The sequence below is a fragment of the Bufo bufo genome, chromosome 5 (assembly GCF_905171765.1).
Source record: "Bufo bufo chromosome 5, aBufBuf1.1, whole genome shotgun sequence".
NCBI lineage: Eukaryota > Metazoa > Chordata > Amphibia > Anura > Bufonidae > Bufo > Bufo bufo.
In genome coordinates this window covers 164,552,386-164,577,643 of record NC_053393.1, presented here as the reverse complement: position 1 = coordinate 164,577,643, position 25,258 = coordinate 164,552,386, and the positions used below count along the sequence as shown (strand labels likewise).

General features: G+C 42.3%; 1 pseudogene; it reads right to left on the bottom strand.

Annotated features, from left to right (window-relative positions):
* The window catches only part of LOC121002451, a 62,763-nt pseudogene extending 46,558 nt beyond the window's left edge, over positions 1-16,205 (bottom strand).
* Positions 16,206-25,258: the final 9,053 nt, after the last annotated feature.

Here is a 25,258-nt window from a genome sequence, read left to right as displayed (position 1 = left end):
GCCAATCTGGATAGCACTTATCCCAGGGTCACCTCTGGACTCTACCAGGCCTCACCCACTGGTGCGCCTGCATTCAAGCTAACTGGTTTGTTCTGGTCATTTTAGGTGGTCTGAGCTCTACTGACCAGCCCCCTATGTTTCTCTTGAATATTTTCATACCAGCCTTAACCATTAGCTTGTATTTATAATCACCCCCACTAATTTTTTGTTTTGTAATGCAAGCCCCATCCATTGCTTGTCATTACTTATGTACATCTCCCCTGATGAGTTCGCTGAATGAAACGTGACACGTCAGGAGTTACCTGAATAGGATATACTAGGGATTCCGCACCCACACAGGGATAGGTATCCGGACGGGGACGCTCCTTGCGGGGCAAGTACCTCGGATAGACATGTAGGGGGTTTTAGCCCCTGCCCCTCCAGTAGAGTGTTCTAGGGCCTTTTGCTCCCGATTCTTGTCTATGCTGTGGTTTTTACGCTGGCACTGATCCGGTATGGTGACACATCAACAATGTCTACCGCTTAATATTTGCAACACGAAAGAGACTCCACCATCCAGGTTTACTGCATACGTGGGTGAGAACGTTCCTGTTTTGCTATATCTCTTTTTTGTTACCATACAGCGTATGTCTTGTTTAGGCCCTAATGAGCTGTCTTATGTTTGTTTGTTCTAGAGGCTCTTCCTGTTAGCGCTCATCCATTTTAGAAATATATATTAAATGTTAAGTTTTAACCCTTTGTCCCCTAGGGGATCAGTACATTTTGCCATTTAATTTTGGGAGTAATTGGTCAAGCCTGCTTACTTGGCCTCACAGATCGTTATAGGGAATTCTTTCCCTGAAATCACCCTATAATCTATCTCAGCCCAGAGACGACCCCCTGTGGTAGGGACAATCTGTCCTCGTGCCTGGGCTATCATACCCTAGATGGCACTAACATGTCCTTATACCTCAACACACGCTCACTGACCCTAACCGGGTCCTCATAAGCCAACGCATTTCCCCCAAGCAGTGGGTTCCTCAGGGGGTCAATATAATGGGTGGATCTCTATTCAAAAATAAACATAAAAATATAATAGATATAGGTACATAGACATATACACTCACCTAAAGAATTATTAGGAACACCTGTTCTATTTCTCATTAATGCAATTATCTAGTCAACCAATCACATGGCAGTTGCTTCAATTCATTTAGGGGTGTGGTCCTGGTCAAGACAATCTCCTGAACTCCAAACTGAATGTCAGAATGGGAAAGAAAGGTGATTTAAGCCATTTTGAGCGTGGCATGGTTGCTGGTGCCAGACGGGCCGGTCTGAGTATTTCACAATCTGCTCAGTTACTGGGATTTTCACGCACAACCATTTCTAGGGTTTACAAAGAATGGTGGGAAAAGGGAAAAACATCCAGTATGCGGCAGTCCTGTGGGCAAAAATGCCTTGTGGATGCTAGAGTTCAGAGGAGAATGGGCCGACTGATTCAAGCTGATAGAAGAGCAACTTTGACTGAAATAACCACTCGTTACAACCGAAGTATGCAGCAAAGCATTTGTGAAGCCACAACACGCACAACCTTGAGGCGGATGGGCTACAACAGCAGAAGACCTCACCGGGTACCACTCATCTCCACTACAAATAGGAAAAAGAGGCTACAATTTGCACGAGCTCACCAAAATTGGACTGTTGAAGACTGGAAAAATTTTGCCTGGTCTGATGAGTCTCGATTTATGTTGAGACATTCAAATGGTAGAGTCCGAATTTGGCGTAAACAGAATGAGAACATGTATTCATCCTCTGATGGCTACTTCCAGCAGGATAATGCACCATGTCACAAAGCTCGAATCATTTCAAATTCGTTTCTTGAACATGACAATGAGTTCACTGTACTAAAATGGCCCCCACAGTCACCAGATTTCAACCCAATAGAGCATCTTTGGGATGTGGTGGAACGGGAGCTTCGTGCCCTGGATGTGCATCCCTCAAATCTCCATCAACTGCAAGATGCTATCCTATCAATATGGGCCAACATTTCTAAAGAATGCTATCAGCACCTTGTTGAATCAATGCCACGTAGAATTAAGGCAGTTCTGAAGGCAAAAGGGGGTCCAACACCATATGAGTATGGTGTTCCTAATAATTCTTTAGGTGAGTGTATATGTAAAGATAAAGTTAAACAGAGATGGAAAATGATAATCCAAATGTTATGTGAGCGGTCGATTCAAGTTGAGAAGACTACTCAGTATATATTCATATCTAACGCGCATCAATAATCGAGGAATCCTAGGAGTGGTCAGGAGATTACTGGGATGGCTCATGCATTTATCTGATCTGCGCTGCCAGATACATTCTCCCTATAGCCCTGGATAGGCATTTATCTTGGCCTGATCAAACATGGATCTCTGTTCCACTTTTGCTGTGGCGTCTGGTCTTTATGTTCCACACTTCATGTCCATTTATACAGCATTAACATGACACGCCATTACACAATTAGTTAACGCCTATATTCGTGTTAAGCCCCGCTTGTCTTTTGGACCCTCCATATGTGATTGGTATATTGGTTATTTTTGGCACACATGAGCTATTTTAGATATGAGTATATATAGAGTAGTCTTCTCGACTTGAATGGACCGATCCTGTAACATTTGGATTATCCTTTTTCATCAATCTTTAACTTTATCTTTACATCTATACATCTATGTACAAATATCTATTATATTTTTATGTTCATTTTTGTTTATTTTTGAATAGTGATCCTCCCATTATATTGACCCCCTGAGGAACCCACTGCTTGGGGAAAATGCGTTGGGGTATGAAGACCCGGGTATGAAGACCCTGGTGTGTTGAAGTATAAGGACCCATTAGGGTCATCCACGGTGTGAAAGCCCACGCACGAGGACAGAGAGTCCCCACCACAAGGGGTCTCCTCTGGGCTGAGATAGAGTATAGGGTGATTTCAGGGAAATAATTCCCTACCCTACACCTAGATACGTACCTCAATTATCATTGCGTACTATCTGGAGTTAATATTTAATTGTTAGACAATGTATTTGTTATATCAATTAATTGATGGACTATTGACCGTCACTTGAATCAAATTCTGGGGAATTGATTTTTAACAAGGTTTAATAAAGTGTATTGAATTTTAAGGGTTATTATGTTTTTTGCTGGAATTTGTTTTGGATTTGATGACTCAGCTATATGATATTGAATATCGGTAATTGCTGGATTTCTGATCTAAATTAAATAAATTAAGCAATTTAATATCCCACAGTTTGGCATCTACACTTCTATGTAGATGTTTCTAGATGAAAATATTCTAAAAGTTAACACTAGAGATGGCATTGCGGTTCGCCTGGTGGCCGTTTCGCGGCAAACTTTGCTCGTTCGCGATCCGCCGAACATGCGAACATATGGCGATATTCGCACGTGCCAGAATTTTTTTGCATAGCGGAGAACTTTGACACATGACGCATCCATCAGGTGGGACAGGACAGCCAATTGAGACGTTTCAGCACATGGACACACCCCAACCCTATAAATAAACCCGATCTGGCAGCCATTTTACATTCTGTTTTTTGCCAGTGTAGAAAGAGGTTGCTGTGTGGAGCAGAGACAGACTGTTAGTGACACCAAACGCTAGCTAAATAGGGCCACAAAAATCCTTTTAAGGACTGGTATAGGTGTGCTATCGATAGGTGTGACATACAGAGGGGTGTGATATACTTATTATATACTTTCTAACATAGAAAGTATATTACAGTGCATTTGTATTGTGCAGCAGTTGTGTGCGGTTCTGCTGCGATACTGCAGCTATATAGTGTGACAAACGCTTTTGGAATAAGTAACTGCAACAGGTGTGATATACCTGTTGCCGCCCAAAAAAAATCTGATTGAGGGGTGTGATATACCTATAATATACCTTATAACATAGAAAGTATGTTATAGTGCATTTGCATTGTGTAGCAGTTGTGTGCGGTGCTGCTGAGATACCGCAGCAGGAGAGAGGGACAAAGTCTATTGGAATAAATAATTGCAACTGGTGTGGTATACCTGTTGCCCCCCCCCAAAAAAAAAAAATGATTGTGATATACCTATAAAATACCTTCTAACATAGAAAGTACACTGTCTGTCTAAAAAAAAAAGTTGACACCTGGATTTAACTGAGCAAATAGTTATGAACCTCCTATTGAATAATTACTGCATGAGCGATTATCTTTCAGCTGGCAACAAGTTAACCCCTTTTGGTGCAATGAGTTTCTTCTCATTTCTTAAACAACCATGTCGAAGGACAAATCTCGTGCTCGTGGAAAAGATGTTAGTCTGTTTGAGAAGGGTCAAATCATTGGCATGCATCAAGCAGAGAAAACATCTAAGGAGATTTCAGAAACTACAAAAATTGGGTTAAGAACTGTCCAACACATTATTAAAAACTGGAAGGATAGTGGGGACCCATTCGAGGAAGAAGTGTGGTAGGCAAAAAATCCTGAATGATCGTGATCGGCGATCACTTAAACGTTTGGTGAAATCAAATTGAAGAAGAACAACAGTAGTACTCAGGGCTATGTTTAATAGTGAAAGTAAGAGCATATCCACACGCACAATTCAAAGGGAACTCAAGGGATTGGGACTGAACAGCTGTGTAGCCGTAAGAAAACCACTAATCAGTAAGATAAACCAGACAAAAAGGCTTCAATTTGCTAGGGAGCATAAAGATTGAACTCTGGAGCAATGGAAGATGGTCATATGGTCTGATGAGTCCAGATTTACCCTGTTCCAGAGTGATGGGCGCATCAGGGTAAGAAGAGAGGCAGATGAAGTGATGCACCCATCATGCCTAGTGCCTACTGTACAAGCCTGTGGGGGCAGGGCTATGATCTGGGGTTTCTGCAGTTGGTTAGGTTTAGTAACAGTATGTGCTCCAAGAATGAGGTCAGCTGACTACCTGAACATACTAAATGACCAGGTTATTCCATCAATGGATTTGTTCTTCCCTGATGACACGGGCATATTTCAAGATGAAAATGCCAGGATTTATCGGGCTCAAATTATGAAAGAGTGGTACAGGGAGCATGAGAAATCATTTTCACAGACCTTAACCCCATTGAGAATCTTTTTTTTTTTTTGTGACAACTTTTTTTGTGACAGGCAGTGTATATTATAGTGCATTTGTATTGTGCAGCAGTTGTGTGCGATTCTGCTGAGATACCGCAGCAATTTAGAGGGACAAACGCTATTCGAATAACTAATTTCAGCTGGTGTGATATACCTGTTGCCCCCCAAAAAACTGATTAAGGGATACAATATACCTGCTTCCACAAAATGATGATTGTGGGGTGTGATACACCGGCTTCCACAAAATATTGATTGAGGGGTGTGATACACCGGCTTCCACCAATTGTAGATTGAGACCTGCGATACACCAGCTTCCACCAAATATTGATTAAGGGGTTTGATTTACCAGCTTCCTGCAAATACTCATTATTGGGTTCTATATACCTGTTTCCACAAAATACTAATACAGGGTATTGATATATCGGCTTCCACCAAATATTGATTGATGCCTGCGATATGCCGGCTATCACCAAATATTGATTAAGTGGTTTGATATACCAACTTCCTGCAAACACTCATTATTGGGTACTATATACCTGTTTCCACAAAATACTGATACAGGGTATTTATCTACCGGCTTCCACCAAATATTGATTGAGGCCTGCAATACACCGGTTTCCACCAAATGTTGATTAAGGGGTTTAATTTAACAGCTTCCAGCAAATACTCATTATTGGGTTCTATATACCTGTTTCCACAAAATATTGATACAGGGTATTGATATACCGGCTTCCTTCAAATATTGATTGAGGCCTACGATACACCAGCTTCCACAAAATATTGATTAAGAGGTTTGATTTACCGGCTTCCAGCAAATACTCATTATTTGGTTCTATATACCTGTTTCCACAAAATACTGATAGAGGGGATTGATATACCGGCTTCCACAAAATATTGATTGAGGCCTGCGATATACCTGCTTCCACAAATACTGCTCTTCTTTAGGGACTTTGTCACAGAGTCATTTTGAAATGACAGGCATAGAAAGAGGCAGGCCATTCCGCAGGGGTGGTAGGGGTCGGGCAGGTGCACCAGGTCGTAACATAAGTGGGAAGTTGGAGAAGGTGCATGTGATTACGTCAAAGGACACACAAGAGTTGGTTGAGTGGCTCACTCAGCCTTCCACTTCTGCACCCGCCTCATGCTCTGTATCAGCACCCACCACCTCCACCACCACCTGCCTCTTCTCCTTCTCCTCTCTCCTGCCATTGTCCTTCACTCCACCTTCCACTGTGCCATCGTCGCGTTCATCTGGCAAAAGGCAGACTTCTGTGGCCCAAATGTTCGAACGTAAAAAGTTGATTAAGACGGATAACCCTCTTGCCCAACAGCTGACCTCCAGCTTGTCGGAAACTGCTAGCCCGCGAACTACTGCCATATAAACTGGTGGACTCGGAGGCCTTTAGAAAATTTGTGGCCATTGGCACACCGCAATGGAAGGTCCCCAGAAATAAATATTTCTCCCAGAAGGGTATCCCAGAGCTATATGGCCATTTTCAGCGGCAAGTGAATGTATCTCTGGCACACAGTGTCTGTGCCAAGATACATCTCACCAAAGACACGTGGTCTAGCAAACACGGTCAGGGAAGGTACATAAATTTTACTGCCCACTGGGCGAACCTTCTGACGGTTGTCAAGCATGCAACCCGTGGCACCCATGTGGATTTGGTGTTACCACCACGGATTGCATGCAGGCCTGCCTCTTCTTCTCCTCCATCCCCCATTTCCTCCTCGGCTGACTCCTTCTTTTCTGCTGCACCCCCCGAGCTCCCCAGAACCTATTTGACGTGCCAGGTGAGACATTGCCATGCTGTGCTGCGGCTGTTGTGCCTGGAAGACAAGAGCCACACCGGTCCTGCACTCCATTCAGCTCTGCGGTCACAGGCCGATCAGTGGCTAACCCCACTAAATTTGACAGTTGGTAAAGTGGTGTGCGACAATTGTGCCAATCTGCTGAGCGCGCTGAGAAAGGGCACAATGACACATGTGCGGTGCATGGCACACGTCCTGAACTTAGTCGTGCAGCGATTCTATGCCAAATACCCCGGGGTCCAGGACGTCTTGCGGCAGATCAGGAAAATCTCTGGCCATTTTAGAAGATCTTACACAGCCATGGCAAGCCTTGATGACGTTCAGCAGCGACACCATTTGCCCGTCGGACGTCTGATTTGTGACTGCCCGACGCGCTGGAACTCCACCTTGTATATGCTGAATAGGCTGCACCAGCAGAAATGTGCCGTTAATGACTACCTGTACAAACTCTACGGCAGGACAGGTTCTGGGGGCGATTGTTTTTTTTTTGCGCGATGCATGCAGACTTCTGGGGCCATTTGATGAGATCACCAAACTGGTCAATCGCAGCCAGGGCACCTTCAATGACATCATACCTTACTTCAGGAGCAGGAAGATGGGGAAGTCGCAATTCTGAATGAATTCGCAGGGGGGCTACTCCATCTGAGACAAGTCTGCAGGAGTCTGAAGAGGATTCAGAGGAGGATGGTGCCTGGTGGAAGGAGGAGGAACAAGAAGAGCAAGCTTTAAACTTTTTGGGGATCCCTGGTGTTGTCCTTGGATGGGAGGAGGAGACCGAGGACGACATTCTCCTGGGAGATGAGCAGGAGCCAGGCCGCTCCACCGCTTACAATTTATTGCAAATGGGGGCCTTCATGCTCCAGTGTTTGAAGAGGGACCCCTGTATAAAAAGCATAAAAAGCAAGAACGAGTACTGGGTGGCAACGTACTTAGACACCTTGTACAAACACAAAATGGCGGACATGTTACCAGCATCACAGAGGGCGGTCGCAATGCAGCATTTTCAGGCCTTGCTTCGATAGATGCTGCATTCTGCTGTTGCAGGCTCTGGCAGAGGAATTTCCACCCACAGAGAAACAGTTGCTGGTACCAACCCTACAGCGCATGCAAGAAGAGGGCGGTTTGATGATATGTTGGTCACTTCGGATATGAGATCATTCTTACAGACAACCCATCGACAGCCGCCCTCTGGATCCAGCCTCAGGGAACGCCTAGACCGACTAGTGTCCGACTACATAGGGTTAACGGCTGATGTGGACGCTCTGAGAAGCAAGGAACCCCTTGACTACTGGGTGTGCAGGCTTTACCTGTGGCCAGAGCTGGCACAATTTGCCATGGAACTCTTGGCTTGCCCCTTGTGTTCTGTCCGAAAGGACATTTAGTGCAGCAAGGGGGATCGTGACCGATAAGCCCACTCGCCTAGCTCAAGACAGTGTGGACTACCTCACATTTCTAAAAATGAATGAGGCATGGATCTCTGAGGAATTCAACCCCTGTGACGACCACATGTAATTGAATTTCTTCATGCCAGCCCACAAATATCCACCATCATTCAGTACAAATAATAGTCCCTGTCATATATAAATACAGTGGAATAAAAGGCCTATTTCTGTCCGGTGAATGCCTAATGTTTGGGTCCACAGAGGAATTCAACACCTGTGACGACCACGTGTTATCGAATTTCAACTATTATCATTTTTTTTTTCAAGAGGGGTTATTTCGTTAACTGTTTTTAATCCAATTTTATATTTTTAGTTATTTTAAACATATGTATTTGACATGTATTTGTACTGACCTGCAGTAAAATTGATATCTAATGACCTTCTAATATGCCTCCAGCCACATAATCACTTGTAGTTTTCTGTACGTTGAATGAATAATTTTGGCGGCCTGTACTCCACTGGCCTGCATTAAAATTGTTATCCAATGACCGTCTAATATACCTCCAGTCAAATAATCACTTGATGCTTTCTGTCCGGTGAATGAAGATTTTTTGGGGCCTGTAGTCCACTGACCTGCAGTAAAATTGATATCCATCGACCGTCTAAAATACCTCCAGCCACAAAATCACTTGATCTTTTAGGTACGTTGAATGCATAATTTTTGGGGCCTGTAATCTAACTGGCCAACAGTAAAATTGTTATACTGTGACCGCCTACTGTACCTCCAGCTACATAATCACTTGATGTTTTCTGTCCGGTGAATGAATAATTTTTGGGGCCTGTAGTACACATCGACCGTCTAAAATACCTCCAGCCACAAAATCACTTGATCTTTTAGGTACGTTGAATGCATAATTTTTGGGGCCTGTAATCTAACTGGCCTACAGTAAAATTGATTTCCAATGACAGTCTAATATAACTCCAGCCACATAATCACTTGAGGTTTTCTGTCCGGTGAATGCATACGTTTTGGGACCTGTAATCTAACTGGCCATCTGTAAAATTGTTATATGGTAACCACCTAATGTATCTCCAGCCACATTATTGATTGTTCTTTTCTGGACGGTGAATTAATAATTTTTGGGGCCTGTAGTCCACTGGCCTGCAGTACATTTGATATCCATCGACCATCTAATATTCCTCCAGCCACACAATCACTTGATCTTTTATGTACGGTGAATGCATAATTTTTGGGGCCTGTAGTCCACTGGCCTGCAGTACATTTGATATCCATCGACCATCTAATATTCCTCCAGCCACACAATCACTTGATTTTTTATGTACGGTGAATGCATAATTTTTGGGGCCTGTAATCTAACTGGCCAACAGTAAAATTGTTATACGGTGACCGCCTAGTGTACCCCCAGCCTCATTATCAATTGTTCTTTTTTGTAGGGTGAATGAAAAATTTTTGGGGCCTGTAGTTCACTGGCCTGCAGTAAAATTGATATCCAATGACCGTCTAATGTATCTCCAGCCACATAATGACTTGAAGTTTTCTGTCCAGTGAATGCCTAATGTTTGAGGCCTGTTCTCCACTGGCATGCAGTAAAATTGATATCCAATGACCATCTAATATACCTACAGCCACATAATGACTTGAAGTTTTCAATGTTTTGGGCCTTTACTCCCGTGGTCTAAAATAAAAAATTTCTAGGCTCAAGCATGGCACATTTTTTACAGTTTCCCTTTAAGATGCATAAAAATGGCCCCTGATTAAAATACATTTTTTTGTGGGAATTTTTGCCATTGATCCCCCTCTGATATGTCACTGTCCATGTTGTGGGACGATTTGTGCACTTCTAGTAAGTATATGGTGGCTGCAAATATGACCTGAAGGTTTTTCAGGCTCGCCTGCCATTAAAGTAAATGGGGCCCGCCGCGAACTTGCGGTTCGCGAACATTTGATTGCGTTCACGCGATTCCGTTCACCAATCATCCTGGCCGGTGTTCGTCCATCACAAGTCAACACTGTGCGAAGTTTGATTCAGCAGTTATGTGTCAGTTCACATGCCCTTCTTCCATTAGCTGATCGGAGCTGCAATTACATGCTGCAATCACCTCCACCATACAGATTCATTAGGGGGCATTTATGAACCCCTGGATGCCAAAAATTGTCAAAAAGTTGGAAAGTTTGTCACACTTGTGAAAAATGTCGCAACTTTTTGGGGCACATTTAATAAGACTTGCCTTTTAGACGCTGGCCTTAATAACCCTTATACCTGATAGTGGATCCGCTGGAAGTTATGAAGTTATGAAGAGAGGCTGGCCTCTACATAACTTTGGCAGATCCTCCGACACTTCTAAATGTAAGACAGTTTCCTAACAAAATTACATTTAGACCATTTTCTATGCCTAAACAGGCATAGAAAATTGTAAATTAGATGGGCCCTCCAGCCCGTCCCCTTCTCCGCCCATATCACGCCCCCTTTTTTATTCCTGGCGTGAGCGACTGGGGAGCAATCTGTGCCAGAAATTCATCTAATTTAGGTGTATTTCTGTTTAATAAATTACCCCCTTTGTTAATTCACCCCAGTTGTCACAATGGGTGGGCATAGCTGGCCTGGCACATTTTTATAGGCTATGCCAGGAAACTGGCATAGATTATACCTGCTTATGCCTGATGCACAGATGTTTCACAACTATAAAGAGGTGTGACATTAAGGGGGGATAGATTAAGACGTGATGTGTAAAATGCTGGCCTTAATAAATCTCCCACATTATTTCTGGGCAGCTGATTCCTGTTAACAAAAAGTATATATTATGAGACTGGCACTCCCTCGTATAGAAATAGAGCAATGATGGTAGTGTTGTTACACAATATTTAATATGGCACAATATCTTAAAATACAATGTTACAATATAATGTTAAAATACTTGACAGTCGCTGCAGCGGAAACACAATAACAATATCAATCCCTAAAAATACCTAAAATCTAAAACTTCAATAAAAGGCGGAGCCATTGTGATTTTAAATACAAATAAATACAATGACGAATGTTTTAAACAATTACTAGATACAACCATTTTTAAGAAATTAGAAGTGGAAGAGGCCTGGAAGTGGGGATTTTATCTAAGCAAGAATTTGATTTTATAATGGGAACACCAGGGAGACTCCCTGTATTCTATTGTTTGCCTAAGGTACACAAGAACCCAGTGGACCCCCCCAGGCCGTCCCATAGTATCGGGGATTGGGTCCCTGACGTCCAACTTGTCCAAATATTTGGATACGTGGTTACAACCACTAGTCAAAGATATGAGATCATATCTAAAGGATACGACACAAGTGATCCAAATGTTGGAGAAGTTGGAAGTAAACCCTGATTGTATAATGGCAACTTTAGACATACAATCATTATATACCCTAATAGATCATGGTCAAGGGATCTCCGCTTTAAAGACTACACTGGGATCTCAGGATAATTTTAAACAGCAACAAATTGATTTTATAGTAGAAGGGGTGAAACATATCCTTGAACACAATGATTTTTATTTTGAATGTCATCATTACTTACAAGTAAAAGGTACCGCCATGGGCACCAGGTTTGCCCCAGCTACGCAAATCTGTTGCTTGCACAATGGGAGCAGCAATAAATTGATCCACAGCGTGGGGGCAACCTGGTGCTCTGGCAAATGTACATTGATGACGTGCTACTGATATGGAAAGGAAAAGAGGAAGAACTCGTAGCATTCATAGCCGGATTAAATCAAAATGATTATAATTTAGTGTTCATATCGAATGAGAATAAAAAGGAAATAGAATATTTAGATCTTTTGATTATCCAGAAAGATAAAAAAAATACATTTGTAGCACATTTCAAAAGCTGATAGCGAGGAATGGTTTTATTCTATATTCGAGCTGTCATTTACCGAATTGGCTTCTAAATGTCCCCTTTGGCCAATTTCGTCGTCTAAAACGAAATTGTACGGAGAACTCACAATTTGAAACTGAGGCGTCAACTATGAAAGAAAATTTTTTAGAGAGAGAATATTCATCCGAAACCATAGAGGAAGCACTTGAGAAAAGAAGAAATATACCGAGAGGAACGTTTCTTTTACCAAAAATACAGCAAACTACACCTAATAATGCGAATTGTAGACTGATCTTACCTTATTCCATCCAACATAGACAAATAGGGTCAATCATTAAACGGCATTGGCATCATATCTTACAAGATAAACTCTTGGGTCCATTGGTACCCCTGGTACCCCAAATAACATATACTAGGGCACCCAATTTAGGGATTAAGATAGCCCCATCAATTAAACATAAAGATAAAAAACCAAGTATAATGTATAATTGGATTGGACCTAAGGGTTTCTATAGGTGTGGTAAATGTCGTGGGTGTATAAACACGACATTTCCAAAAAGAACAACTCAGGTCACCTCAACTCAGAACTCGTTTTCAGTAGAAATCAAACATTTTCTTACATGTGATTCTACCAGTGTAATTTATTTGATACAATGTCTGTGCCGAAAACAGTATATAGGCCGGACTAAAAGAGCTCTGAAAACAAGGATTTCGGAACATCTAACAAATATAAAAAACGGATATATAAAACATTCTCTCTCAAGACATTTTAAGGAGGCCCATAATAAAGATTATAGGGGGTTAACATTTACTGCTCTTGAAAAAATTGGCGAGGAGGGAAACATGTAGAGACCATGTCCAGAGCAGAGTCAAGGAAAATTTATGAATTTGGAAGCCTTATTCCGAAAGGTCTCAATGCAGACCTGGAGATTTTCGGATTCCTGTAAGAATTTAACGGTGGGTGTGCCCCTCGACAGACGAGGGGTCGCATGTCTGGCTGTCTATCAGCACTGCGACCCCTCCTCTGTGATGGGCCTACCCACCATTTAACACAGAACAGACACTTGAATAGATGCACTGTCACTTTGGTATTCACTACATTTAGTAGTATATTATATGTAATATTATATTTTTTTCACTTGTATGTTTTACATTAATGTAATGTTATTTATGGATAAATATTGATGCACTTGAAATTAATATCCACAGTATAGCACTCAGAATTGATTTTTGTTACAGGATATCCCCATATTAATATAGTTTGTTATGAATTGACCATTTAGCAATCTTTCTGTACTATTTCCTTTATAGACTAGACTAATTAGACCATGGGGCACATTATACCGCAAAAAACGCATCTTCCTCCAAAAAAACGCATGGAAACCGCATATGCGTTTTTTGGTTCCAGACCAGATTTTGGTATTCCAGATCAGATCCTTCACTCCAGATCTGATCTTACATGCATCTTGAAAGGGATATAAAAGGAATCATAGGAAGTTGGGATGTCACCACTGAGGAAGGGGAAAGGAGATCCCTGAAACGCGTTTGGTGCTTTTCAAAGACATCCCCAACAAGAGACCCCCACTGGAAGTTCGTATATTAATATCCGGACATATACAAAAAGAATCGGAGTGCTCCAAAGATAAAGACCCGGAATTTCAGCCATTCAAACTGGTCAGTACAAGTATGACCAGATCCGAGATTTGTGGATAACGATCGAGAGAGACCACGGGAATACGAAAAAAATACTGTGAGTAAAAATCAAAAAATCAAATATTGGGACTGCAGGATAATCGACATTCACCTGTGAGTAAAAACTTTGTGTCCGATTGGATACTTCATCGAATATTTATATCGGACAATTCCGAATATTTGAAAAAGTGCCTTGCATGGATTTTCATGTTATATTGCATATAAGAAAGAAATGCCAATACTATGATAAGGAATAGACTGACACTTTTGGCTTGCGATATCTTTGCTCATCCAGGATATACGGTCCCCTTCTTTTTGGACTTTTTTTTTGTTTTTATAGAAGTTTTAGATTTTAGGTATTTTTAGGGATTGATATTGTTATTGTGTTTCCGCTGCAGCGACTGTCATGTATTTTAACATTATATTGTAACATTGTATTTTAAGATATTGTGCCATATTAAATAGTGTGTAACAACACTACCATCATTGCTCTATTTCCATACGAGGGAGTGCCAGTCTCATAATATATACTTTTTATTACGCTTTTGTTGATTTGAGTGAATCAATTTGAGACTAGAGCACCCAATCCAGAATTGTAAGGGGAGTGAGCAGTTTGTCTATACTACTGATTCCTGTTAACGCATGGCAATTTACTGCCCAGAAGCAATCATTTTGGGTGCAGCTTGAATTCATTGGGTGATCGGTGGTACTTTTACAAGGAGCAATTATCAGAAAGGAGCATTCTTATGAATGTGCATTCCCATCAGTCTCATAATTGTCCTGTGTAAAAGGGCCTTAACTTGCTGCCAGACTCTTTATCTGCCATGGTAACAAAGGATTAGACATGCATATGGAGGAAAGACAACATCCAGTTTGCCTTTACTCCATATGCCATTAAGGGCTAGTTGGTAGACCCCCACAATAATAGAAATACCCAAAAAATTATCTCTGAAGTTTTAAGGCTACTTTCACACTAGCGTTGTTTTAATCCGGCGTTCAATTCCGACACCAGAACTGCCCGCCGGATCCGGAAAAACGTGTGAAAACGGATTACATTTGAATCCTGATCAGGATTTTGATCACAATGAAAAAATGCATTGGAAAAAACGGATCCGCCATTTATGGACTTTAACTTTTTTTTCACATTTTTCGGGTTTAACATGCAAAAGCCGAATCCGGTTTGACTGAACACACATCGCCGGATCCGGCGTTAATGCAAGTCAATGGGAAAAAGACCGGATCCGGCGTTCAGTCAAAGTGTTCAGGATTTTTGGCCGGAGGTAAAAATACAACATGCTACGTTTTTCTGAAAAGCCTGACACATTATCTATCTGCAATGTCTAACATCTCTCTACACAAGCTGACTAGCAAAACCCCATTACTCACAGGCTTTGGTGTTCATCAGGTTTGCAATCTGTAATAGCTTTAAGATGTCCTGTGGATCTTGTCACTACAGTAACTAGAGCTGGAATGAACAGGATATGTCCCAGCAAGCCCTAGTGGTACAGAGAAGACCCGCCCCTAGGCTTCAAGAAAATGGAGGGTCTTAAAGAAACAGACACTGCTGAGTGCCAAGCATGTAATATACATTGCAAAGGCAGCACACTCCCCACCTGGCATACCTTTTTTTATGCCACTAACCTTTGGACAGAAGTAAAACTACTTCAGAAATTGGCCTAGCATACACCTTGGGAATGCCCTGTCTAACAATTCTAACTTCAACCTTTCTAACTCTAGCATCACTACTAGGATCAGTCCCCACAATGAGTCCAATAGGCCATTCGTTCCTTTGGGCCTGAGTGTCTTTTAATAAGACAATGTCTCCAACTTGTAAGTTGGGTTTGTCATCTTGCCATTTCTTGCGTGGCTGGAGTGTCACCAGGTATTCCTGTCTCCACCTCTTCCAGAAAATGTCCGCAAGGCTTTGAACTTGTCTCCATTGCTTGGTATACAGGTCCTTGAGGTCAAAGTCTCCAGTGGGAGCTGTCACTGGTTCCATCTTCTGGGTCAGCAGCATTGCGGGTGTCAAGACTGACGGCATCTCCGGATCTGTAGACACTGGAACCAAAGGTCTGGCGTACATAATGGCCACGACTTCAGCCATTAGTGTAGTCAAAGCTTTATGAGTGAGGCGAGTAGACCCAACCTTCAGGAGCATGGCATCCAGAATACGACGAGCTACTCCAATCATCCTCTCCCAGGCTCCTCCCATATGCAATGCGTGTGGAGAATTAAAAGTCCAAGTGCATCCTTGATCTTGAAGATAGTATCTTACCAGAAGAAGAGCGATGTGATGATTCTTAGGTATGATGAAGGGATGTCTCTCTTGGATAGTCATATCCGCTGCCGACAAACGACCTCAAATTCTTAGTACTCCGTCTTCGTCGAGGATAGGGTTCAACTTCTTGAGCGAACTGTGTCGAGAAATCTCTTCCTTTTTCAGAAGGCTTTGAATTTCTTCTTTAAAGACTTCCTGCTAGACGCATTTGATGATCGCGACCTTGGCTTGTTCAAGATGGTCGTTGCTATGCTGATCAGTATTAGTAGCTCTGCAGGAGTATCTGGCTAGACAGATAAGTTTTCCGATTGCACGGGTCAGCGACTTCCAACTGGAAAACCTTTCAAATCTATAGGTGCCCAGACTGTCTCTGGTAACTAAAGTCTTGCAAACTGCAATTTGAGGTCTTACCTCTTTGTCTTGATCTGGTTCTATGAGCTGAAAGGTCTCTACCTGAGTAGTCTCTTTGGTTTCTGGCTTACCAAGAAACGATGGACCTACGAACCAGTTAGTTTGCTTGAGTACAGCGGCTGACACCAATCTTGTCCCATGATCCGCTGGGTTCTTGTCCGTGCTGATGTGATGCCACTGATCTGGACTTGTAGACTTTCTGATACGTGTCACTCTGTTGGTCACGTATGTGTAAAATCTTTTTGAAGCGTTGTGAATATATCCTAACACAATCTTGCTGTCCGTATAAAAGTTCACTGCATGGATCTCAATGTCCAGTTCAGTCGTAATCATGTCTGCCATCTCTACCGCTAAAACAGCAGCACAAAGTTCTAGACGTGGGACAGTGTGAGCAGGTCTGGGAGCTAGTTTAGATTTTCCCATGATGAACCCAACATGGCTTTGTCCCTCAGTGTCTATTACCTTAAGATAAGTTACAGCTGCAATAGCCATAGTGGAAGCGTCAGAGAATACGCATAATTCTCTCCTCTTTGTAGCAGACAAGGAAACAAATGCGTACGGTCTTGGAATGTTGAGTTGTTCGAGCTCTAACAATGAGTCTTTCCACAACTTCCACTGTATTTGCTTCTCGTCAGGAGGAAGTACGTCCCAGTCAATTTGTTCCTGCTCAGTAGTGATCTGTCTCAAAAGAGCTTTGCCTTGCATGATGATGGGTGCTACGAATCCCAGGGGGTCATAAAGACTGTTGACTGTAGATAGGACACCTCTTTTTGTGAATGGTTTCTCTTCTCTGGAGACCCTGAAGGTGAAACTGTCAGTCTTTAGGTCCCAACTAAGCCCAAGACTTCTTTGCAAGGGTGGTGATTCTGTTCCTAGATCTAAGTCTTTGAGGTCTTTAGCACGGTCTTCCATTGGAAATGCTTCCATGACTCTGTAGCTGTTGGAAGCTACCTTGTTCAATCTTATGTTGGATTCTGCCAACATTTCTTTTGTACTTTTCAGGATGTTAATAGCTTCTTCGTTGCTGGAGAAAGAAGCAAGTCCATCGTCCACGTAGAAATTCTTCATGACGAACTGTTTGGCTTCTTGACCATGTCTTTCACCTTGCTGTGCTGCTCGTTTCAGGTTGTAGATAGCTACAGCTGGGGAAGGGCTGTTTCCAAACACATGTACCTTCATCCTATACTCTGTGATGTCTTTGTTAAAGTCATTGTCTGCATACCACAGGAACCTTAAGTAGTCTCTGTGATCTTCTTGAACGAAGAAACAGTAGAACATCTGTTGTACATCTGCTGTTACTGCTACAAGTTCTTTTCTGAACCTGATGAGTACTCCAAGGAGTGTGTTGTTCAGGTCAGGTCCGCTGAGAAGGACGTCATTTAGTGAGATGCCTGCGTGCTTCGCACTAGAGTCAAATACTACACGTATCTGACCTGGTTTCTGAGGATGATACACCCCAAATATTGGTAAGTACCAGTGTTCTTGGTTTTCTTGTAGTGGTGGTGCCCTTTCTGCCTGCTCGTTGTCAAAAATCTTTTGCATGAAGGCTTGGAAGTGTTTCTTCATATTTGGCTTTCTTTGTAGAGTGCGCTGCAACAAACTGAAGCGTTTCTCTGCTTGTACCCTGTTGACAGGAAGGCGATGGCGTGGTGACCGGAAGGGTAGAGGGGCTACCCAGCTGCCTGACTTGTCTCTGTAGACTTCTCTGTCCATGATCTCTAGGAAGAGGGTATCTTCTACCGAGGGTGCTGGCTTGTCGTCGTCTCGTGTTCTTTCAAACACCTTACAACCCAGTTCATCTGTATTTCCAGTTGAGGCTAAGTCTTCCATGCACCTCTGGATACTCCGATGATGTGTTGGGTTATCTAATCTCTCTTTAATGTGTAGACTGTTGGTACATGGGCAAAGACAAGATGTACGACCATTCTGCAACAGATGTGTTCTGTAGACATTTACCTTTGCTGGTTTGTGCAGTCCGTCTAGACATACTTCTCCAACGATGACCCATCCGAGATCAAGGCGTTGTGCAAATGGTGCATTGTGTGGCCCATTGTACTGTTCTCTGACTTTGTGCACTCTGAGAATATCTCTCCCAAGTAGAAGGGTGATTGCAGCATCTGGATCTAGTGCTGGTATTTGGTCTGCTATTCGCACCAGATGAGGGTGATGACGAGCAACTTCAGGTGTGGGAATCTCTGACCTGTCGTCTGGTATCTCATCACATTCTATGAGGGTAGGTAGAGTCACCTTTGTCTTTCCATCTAATGACTCGATGATGTAGTTATTTGCTATTCTCCCTATTGTCTCTACAACTCCAGAACAAGTCTTCAAGGTGTATGGAGTTGGACTTCCTTTGTCACCGAAGAGGTCAAAGAATTCTGTTTTTGCCAGAGATCTGTTACTCTGTTCATCCATGACTGTGTACATCTTGATTGCTTTTTCTCTGAAACCTGCTGGATACACCTTGACTAAGCATATCTTGGAGCATGATCTTGAGCGGCCCTGCTCTGTACAGACCTCAGTGCACTTTGAGGTTACTGCTGGCGTTGTACTCTCGCCTTGCTCCCCACCATGATCTTCTTGAGTTGCCTGAACTCCTTGGTTCCATGGTGGTGGTCCCGGGTGTAGTGTTGACAAGTGTTTGTCACTGTTACACTCTGCGCATTGTATTCTTTTTGTACAGTCTTTTGCAAGATGCTGAATTGAAGCGCAGCATCTGAAACAAATGTGATTGTCTTTAAGATAAGCTTTGCGCTCTTCTAATGTCTTACTTCTGAAACTGCGACATTTTCTTAGTGGATAAGGCTTGTTGTGGATAGGACATATTTTATCTGGCTCCTCAACTTTCTTCCTTGTGTTGTCTTCCTGATTGGCTGCAGATTCAGGCAGAACTTCTGTCTTCCTTACAGAAACTGTTGCTCTGCGTTCTTTGTAAAGCCCTGGAGGTTTCTGCTCTACCTTTGGGAAGCTTGCCGTTCTCTTGTTCAGGAAAGCAAAGCTTGGGTCATTGCGTATTTCAGCTTGGTCTTCTATGAATTCAGCGAAGAAGGCGAACGGTGGAAATGCAACTCGATGATCTTTCTTGTATCTTGAAGCTTGAGCTACCCACCTTTCTTGCAAGTTGTAAGGAAGTTTCTCAATTATGGGTTCAACTCCACGTGCTGTATCCAGATATGAGAGACCTGGCAGATATCCACTAGACTTAGCGGCTTCTATTTCTAAGAGTAGGTCTCCCAAACCTCTCAGCTTTTGATAATCCTTATTTGTTATTCTTGGATAGTTTTCTATCCTTTTCAGAAGAGCATCCTCGATCACTTCAGGTGATCCATAGCATTGTTCTAGTCTCCGCCACACCATTGCAAGTCCTGCTGCTGCGTCATGAACATGTACTGATCTGATCCTTTGGGCTTGCTCAGTGGACTCTGGTCCTAGCCATCTGACAAGCTGGTCAAGCATTCCTTTGTCTGTCAGATTTAAGTCTTGGGTACCGCTCAGGAAAGATGACCTCCAGACCCAGTAGTTTTCTGGACGGTCATCGAATTTCATGAGACCAGCGCCCACTATCTCATGGTGCATCAGGAATTTTGCCACTTCTATAGCACTTGTTGCGTCTGGCGAATACTTCTCGGATGTAAACTCAGGGTATGGCTGCGGCTGGTAAGGCTGATGAGGCGCTTGACTGAATCCACTTTGTTTAGGTGGTTGTTCTCGTCTGTTGTAAGTCTTTCTGCTGTAATCCAGACTTGTATTTGCTTGAGGAGGGAGTACGCGAGCATCCGTTTGCACTCTTGGAGGGTTGGCAGATTGGTCTCTGAGCATGCGACCACTTGACTTCCTACACTGAGATTCTGATTTAGTCTTGCAATGTTGCGTAGTATCAAAGTTACTTATTGCTGGTGGTGTCAATGAAGACCTAGGCGCGTCATTGGACTGCTGGTCGGTGTACATGGTTGCTTGTGACTGTATGTACTCACGGGTGCGTTGGATTGCGCTGTGGGATGACATCTGGTTTTCTATGCCATCGAACTGAGCTTCAGCAGCCCTTGTGAAAACTTCTGCCTCGGCTAAGGCTGCTGCAGCGTTTTTCTGCTGTTTGAGTAAGTGTAAAGATGCTTCCACTTCTGCTTTCTTTTTAAGTGCTTCAGATTCACTTTTTGCTTGCTCTCTCATCAATTCAGCTTCCTGCTCCGCATAAGAAGCCATGGCGCAAGCTGCCTCTGCTTTTGCTCTTGCCTTAGTCGCTTTGTCGCTAGCCGATGACCGACTGGTGATGCTTGAACGTCTAGAACTAGTACGCTTAGATCTTGCTGAATCGGCGCTAGCTGAAGTCATATTTGTTTGACTGGATGCTCTAGACAGTGTTGTGCATCTAGACTTGATTCTTGGCAAGCTGTGTGTATCATCCTCCTTATAGGAGCCTTGAGGGTTAACTGTCAGAGTGTTGTTCTCTGTGTTCTGCATCTTGGTTTAGCTGGCAGCGTGGATAATGATGATGACTGGACACAGGCAGTATCAGTGTTGTAGTGAGTGAGAGAAATTACTTTCACTTTAGCTTCACTCCACGTGGCTGAAAGGAGTTATTAGTCCTTTTACTGCGGAGGACGATTCAAAGCTGTTTAACTGCTTCTGACAACGTTTTAAAGCCTTTTTACTGTAATGTCTCGACTGTGTGTTGCTTTAGGTACACAGCTTAACATCAAGTATAAACCGAATCCCAATGAAAGATGCGCTGGTTTACTGAACTGATGCAATCTTTACTGAGATATAATGAACAGGAATGCGTACAATAGTGTTCATATGATATGATATGAGATGATATGTGGTAAAACTGTGAAACAAACATAAAAAGAAAGATATAAGCATGGCTATTCAAGCAACATACATTATACATAGCTAATACAAAAGATAGGGCCTAACTAACATGTGCTTGCTTACTACACTGAAACACACATTATCTATCTGCAATGTCTAACATCTCTCTACACAAGCTGACTAGCAAAACCCCATTACTCACAGGCTTTGGTGTTCATCAGGTTTGCAATCTGTAATAGCTTTAAGATGTCCTGTGGATCTTGTCACTACAGTAACTAGAGCTGGAATGAACAGGATATGTCCCAGCAAGCCCTAGTGGTACAGAGAAGACCCGCCCCTAGGCTTCAAGAAAATGGAGGGTCTTAAAGAAACAGACACTGCTGAGTGCCAAGCATGTAATATACATTGCAAAGGCAGCACATATATATATATATATATATATATATATATATATATACAGTCGTGGCCAAAAGTTTTGAGAATTACATAAATATTGGAAATTGGAAAAGTTGCTGCTTAAGTTTTTATAATAGCAATTTGCATATACTTCGGAATGTTATGAAGAGTGATCAGATGAATTGCATAGTCCTTCTGTGCCATGAAAATTAACTTAATCCCAAAAAAAACTTTCCACTGCATTTCATTGCTGTCATTAAAGGACCTGCTGAGATCATTTCAGTAATCGTCTTGTTAACTCAGGTGAGAATGTTGACGAGCACAAGGCTGGAGATCATTTTGTCAGGCTGATTGGGTTAAAATGGCAGACTTGACATGTTAAAAGGAGGGTGATGCTTGAAATCATTGTTCTTCGATTGTTAACCATGGTGACCTGCAAAGAAACGCGTGCAGCCATCATTGCGTTGCATACAAATGGCTTCACAGGCAAGGATATTGTGGCTACTAAGATTGCACCTCAATCAACAATTTATAGGATCATCAAGAACTTCAAGGAAAGAGGTTCAATTCTTGTTAAGAAGGCTTCAGGGAGTCCAAGAAAGTCCAGCAAGCGCCAGGATCGTCTCCTAAAGAGGACTCAGCTGCGGGATCGGAGTGCCACCAGTGCAGAGCTGGCTCAGGAATGGCAGCAGGCAGGTGTGAGCGCATCTGCACGCACAGTGAGGCGAAGACTTTTGGAAGATGGCCTGGTTTTAAGAAGGCCAGCAAAGAAGCCACTTCTCTCCAAAAAAACATCAGGGACAGATTGATCTTCTACAGAAAGTTTGGTGAATGGACTGCTGAGGACTGGGGCAAAGTTATATTCTCCGATGAAGCCTCTTTCCGATTGTTTGGGGCATCTGGAAAAAGGCTTGTCTGGAGAAGAAAAGGTGAGCGCTACCATCAGTCCTGTATCATGCCAACAGTAAAGCATCCTGAGACCATTCATGTGTGGGGTTGCTTCTCATCCAAGGGAGTGGGCTCACTCACAATTTTGCCCAAAAACACAGCCATGAATAAAGAATGGTACCAAAACACCCTCCAACAGCAACTTCTTCCAACAATCCAATAACAGTTTGGTGAAGAACAATGCATTTTCCAGCACGATGGAGCACCGTGCCATAAGGCAAAAGTGATAACTAAGTGGCTCGGCGACCAAAACGTTGACATTTTGGGTCCATAGATTGGAAACTCCCCAGATCTTAATCCCATTGAAAACTTGTGGTCAATCCTCAAGAGGCGAGTGGACAAATAAAAACCCACTAATTCTGACAAACTCCAAGAAGTGATTATAAAAGAATGGGTTGCTATCAGTCAGGAATTGGCCCAGAAGTTGATTGAGATCATACCCAGTCGAATTGCAGAGGTCCTGAAAAAGAAGGGCCAACACTGCAAATACTGACTCTTTGCATAAATGTCATGTAATTGTCGATAAAAGCCTTTGAAACGTATGAAGTGCGTGTAATTATATTTCACTACATCACAGAAACAACTGAAACAAAGATCTAAAAGCAGTTTAGCAGCAAACTTTGTGAAAACTAATATTTGAGTCATTCTCAAAACTTTTGGCCACGACTGTACATACAGTGGATATAAAAAGTCTACACATCCCTGTTAAAATGTCACGTTTCGGAGATGTAAAAAAAAGAAAAAAAATGAGACAAAGATAAATCATTTCAGAACTTTTTCCACCTTTAATGTGACCTATAAACTGTACCACTCAATTCAAAAACAAACTGAAATCTTTTAGGTGGAAAGAATAAAAATAAAAATAAAATAAAAATAATGTGGTTGCATAAATGTGCACACCCTCTTATAACTGGGGATGTAGCTGTGTTCAGAATTAAGCAATCACATTCAAAATCATGTAAATAGGAGTCAGCATACACCTGATATCATTTAAAGTGCCTCTGATTAACCCCAAATAAGGTTCAGCTGCTCTAGTTGGTTTTTCCTGAAATTTTCTTAGTCGCATCCCACAGCAAAAGCCATGGTCCACAGAGAGCTTCCAAAGCATCAGAGGGATCTTATTGTTAAAAGGTATCAGTCAGGAGAAGGGTACAAAAGAATTTCCAAGGCATTAGATATACCATGGAACACAGTGAAGACAGTCATCATCAAGTGGAGAAAATATGGCACAACAGTGACATTATCAAGAACTGGACGTCCCTCTAAAATTTATGAAAAAACAAGAAGAAAACTGGTCTGGGAGGCTAGCAAGAGGCCTACAGCAACATTAAAGGAGCTGCAGGAATATCTGGCAAGTAATGGCTGTGTGGTATATGTGACAACAATCTCCCAATAGCATGTGGGAAAAGGTGTTATGGTCTGATGAAACCAAGGTTGAACATTTTGGCCATAATTCCAAAAGATATGTTTGGCGCAAAAACAACACTGCACATCACCAAAAGAACACCATACCCACAGTGAAGCATGGTGGTGGCAGCATCATGCTTTGGGGCTGTTTTTCTTCAGCTGGAACTGAGGCCTTTGTTAAGCTAGAGGGAATTATGAACAATTCCAAATACCAGTCAATATTGGCACAAAACCTTCAGGCTTCTGCTAGAAAGCTGAACATGAAGAGGAACTTAATCTTTCAGCATGACAACGACCCAAAGCATACATCCAAATCAACAAAGGAATGGCTTCACTAGAAGAAGATTAAAGTTTTGGAATGGCCTAGCCAGAGCCCAGACCTGAATCCGATTGAAAATCTGTGAGGTAATCTGAAAAGGGCTGTGCACAGGAGATGCCCTCGGAATCTGACAGATTTGGAGTGTTTTTGCAAAGAAGAGTGGGCAAATCTTGCCAAGTCAAAATGTGCCATGCTGATAGACTGAGTCCTGTAATAAAATCAAAAGGTGCTTCAACAAAGTATTAGTTTAAGGGTGTGCACACTTATGCAACCATATTATTCTATTTTTATATTTTTTCTTCCCTCTACCTAAAAGATTTCAGTTTGTTTTTCAATTGAGTTGTAGAGTTTATAGGTCACATAAAAGGTGGAAAAAGTTCTGAAATGATTTATCTTTGTCAAATTTTTTTTTACATCACAGAAACCTGATTTTACCAGGGGTGTGTAGACTTTTTATATCCACTGTGTGTATATACACTGCATGCAGAATTATTAGGCAAATGAGTATTTTGACCACATCATCCTCTTTATGCATGTTGTCTTACTCCAAGCTGTATAGGCTCGAAAGCCTACTACCAATTAAGCATATTAGGTGATGTGCATCTCTGAAATGAGAAGGGGTGTGGTCTAATGACATCAACACCCTATATTAGGTGTGCATAATTATTAGCCAACTTCCTTTCCTTTGGCAAAATGGGTCAAAAGAAGGACTTGACAGGCTCAGAAAAGTCAAAAATAGTGAGATATCTTGCAGAGGGATGCAGCACTCTTAAAATTGCAAAGCTTCTGAAGCGTGATCATCGAACAATCAAACGTTTCA